Source organism: Bubalus kerabau, chromosome X, assembly GCF_029407905.1.
Source record: "Bubalus kerabau isolate K-KA32 ecotype Philippines breed swamp buffalo chromosome X, PCC_UOA_SB_1v2, whole genome shotgun sequence".
Lineage (NCBI taxonomy): Eukaryota > Metazoa > Chordata > Mammalia > Artiodactyla > Bovidae > Bubalus > Bubalus kerabau.
This window is the reverse complement of record NC_073647.1, coordinates 30,039,038-30,042,713: the sequence shown is the minus strand read 5'-3', so window position 1 is coordinate 30,042,713 and position 3,676 is coordinate 30,039,038.

Genomic DNA, 3,676 nt, shown 5'->3' with positions numbered 1-3,676 from the left:
TGAACAACAAAAGTCCCAGCTGTGTTTCATAAATTACAGATTAAAATTATTGATATCGATACATCTTAAGAAGACTAAATACTAACCAGCTGGATTACAAGAGTTACACATAATCTTTTCTAACTCCTCCCTCCATCAGTTTCTATTAAGGAGGTACGGCAAAATAGTAGTTGTTTAAAAATTCTTCCTAAGGACTTCCCTGGTGGTCCAGAAATTAAGGCTTTGCATTCCAATGCAGGGGGTGTAGGTTTGATCCCTGATTGAGAAGATAAGATTCTACATGCAGCACATCCAAAACCCCAAACCAAAACAACAGTGTAACAAATTCATTAAGATTTTATAAATGGTTCATGTCATAAAAATCTTAAAGAAAATTCAATAGAAAAGTTCTTCATGGCATCGTACATTTATAGTTGGAAATGTACTACTCAGGTGCAGGCTTCCAGAGGGATATCCTGACGTCCTTTCCTTCATCTTTTAATATGTAGTCTCCAGAAGAAAACAATAAACTCAAAAAGGATTACACAATTTTGAGCATGGGAATATCTCTCACTTAAGCTGTGGATTATGGAAAAGGATGATGAATGATGATGATGTTGATGATGTTTGTGTGACAGAAGGATGAGTTTGGACACACAGCATATAACCTCATGAATATCAAAAATGTCTGTCTTATAGAATTATGGACCTGGTTTACTAACCTATATTCTTGTAGAATTATAGACGTGGTTTACTAAAGACTTGATAAAAGTTAATGCATACATAATAGGTAGTTATATGGAACTTGAACCTAGGGTAGATAATTACACATTACACTATTCCATTCTTATGCCACCTTTAAAGATTCAGTTCAGTGCAGTGCAGTCACACAATAGTGTCCTACTCTTTGTGACCCCATGGACTCCAGCACACCAGGCCTCCCGTCCATCACCAACTCCCGGAGTTTACTCAAGCTCATGCGCATTGAGTCAGTGATGCCATCCAACCATCTGATCCTCCATCGTCCCCTTCTCCTCCCGCCTTCAATCTTTCCAGCATCAGGGTCTTTTCAAATGAGTCAGCTCTTCACATCAGGTGGCCAAAGTATTGGAGTTTCACCTTCAACATCAGTCTTTCCAATATATTAAATATTATGCCTGTGTATATGTGGCAGAGCTTGGAAAAACTCTCTTGTCCTGTGCAGTCAAGCACATGGATAGACCTCTGAATATAAATTGGTCCCATTCAGGCAAAAACAAAACAATCTTTTTTTTTTTTAATTTAATTTTATTTTTAAACTTTACATAATGGTATTAGTTTTGCCAAATATCAAAATGAATCTGCCACAGGTATACATGTGTTCCACATCCTGAACCCTCCTCCCTCCTCCCTCCCCATACCATCCCTCTGGGTCTTTAAGAAAAAAAAGTTAAGATAGGCTCAAGGATGTATTATACAATATGGGGAATATATTCAATAGTTTGTAATAACTGTAAATGGAAAGTAACCTTTAAAATTGTATAAAAATTTGAATTTTTTAAAAAGGAAAGAATTGTTCTTTTATTCACAAAACCTCAGAATATTACAAATTATTTTACATTGAAACTAATAAAACGTAGCCTTACTTAAAAAAATGATCAGTAATAGAGGGCACTGAGATTAAAAATAAATTATGCCAATTTAGCCATTTATTTTGCTTTTATTTTGCATTCATTTGAATAGAGAATAAGTATTTACTGACTTATTTGATGACACAATTGTACTGTGCATGTAGCATATTCAGGAAATTGATAGAGAACATTAGTGATAGCCTTCAAGCAACTGACAGTCCAGTGAAAGAGTTAAGAATGGATTTTAAATCTAGAATGCTTTTTAAGAAAGAAATTTGCAAATGATGTGAAAAGAAGGGACTAATCACCAAAATTTAAAACAGTCCATATGCTTAAAAAAAAAAAATACAGCATAAGCAAAAATTGGTCCAGAGAGCTAAATAAACATTGCTCCAAAGAAAACACACAGATGGCTAAGAGGCACATGAAAAGATGTGTCAGGAAGCATTTAACAGGAGGCTTCCTGTGTGCTGTTTTGGATCTGTCAGGAATTCTCTGTTCCTTATTAAATCCTGAATATTCCAGAATTAAGAGGAGAGGCAAGCCTCTCCTGGGGGCTGAGGAATCCAGGCATTTCCTTTGTTAGTTTTTCTATATGGTGATAAGTACCCTCTTCCTTTTTATGAACCATATGGTAAAAGTGACTACAACCCTCTCTCTCTCTTTCATATGGATGATCTCATGTTTCCTTCTAAGTTTCGATTTTATCTCTGCTGAAAATAGCTATCTTGTAAGACAGTATAAATACCTACACAATGTTGAATAAAACGCCTTTGCTCCATCAGAGCTTTGGTCCCCGTGTCTTGCTTGTGTGCGCTCTCTCTCTATCTCTCTCTCTCCCTGTCTCTCTCAGGCTATTTCTTTGGAGCACAGAGGCTCTCTCAGTTCACTTTCCTGCCCAGGCTTCTAAGACCCTCTAGAGAAGGTATTCTGTGCCTTCACCCCATCGAGAGGGCTCCTGAGGCCTCCGTGAACAGTGCAAGCCCAGTGTCAGGGACTTTATTGGCTTTCTGCATAAACCAAGGAATATCAGCCTCCTTCTCTCTCCTTTACTTTCCTATCAGTCAACTCCAGACCACCAGGTTCTGGTCCATTAAAGGACCTCAAAAAGTGGCGCCCGAACAGGGACCTGGTACAGTTAGTAGATCGGAAGGAGTGCCCTTGAGGGCCTATTGAGGCCAGTAAGTACTAAGACGTGGGTCAAAAGGCTGGAAAGCCCCATCACTTTTCTACTTTACTTCAGCACTTATGTAAAGTTCAGGGACCTTCAGTTTCACCTCGGTGAATAGAGGCTTGCCTTCAGACAGTTGTTGAATGCAACCCTTGGTTCCCTGAAGAAGGTAGTTTTGATTTATAAATTTGGCACCGGCCCATAGAGAATGTTGAACATGCCACCAGACAGGGAAAAAATATCCCGATAGATTTTTGACCCCTGTGGGCTCGTATTGAAGCCATGATTTTGCAATTACAAGGTAATTCTAACCCTCCTAATACTCAGCAACAGGCAGAACTCTTATTACATGAATATGAATTAGATGATGATACCTTATCAAAGGCCCAATTAGAACAACACAAAATATTTCAGAATTTTCCTACAAGCCCTTCCCTGGTTATTCCAAGCGCTCCTCCCCTGCCAGCGGACACAAATCCCAATGTCTCTCCCTTGCTAGAACCGAATGATTCTGGCAACTACTCCCTTAAGACACCTTTTGATATTAAAACCAACAACACCTTTCTGAATAACAATAATTTACCTACTCACTCTTCTTCACAACAGAGGCTCTCTGAATTTCTGGCTTTGCAATCAGAGGTCTCTGAAGCTGATGGTTTCTCTGCCTTTCCAGTTTTAAGAAATCCTGACATTCAAGGGAACATAATGCTTCAATATGAAGGTATTAACTTCTATCACATGCAACAAATTAAAAAAGCTATAACTACATGCAGGCCACATTCACCTTTTACTAAAGTACTTCTAAATTCTATAACATCCTCTATTGGAATTTTTATTCCCCATGATTGGGGAACTTTAATAAAAGCTCTCCTTAATCCAGGAGAATATCTTCAGTGGATGATGTGGTTTCATGATA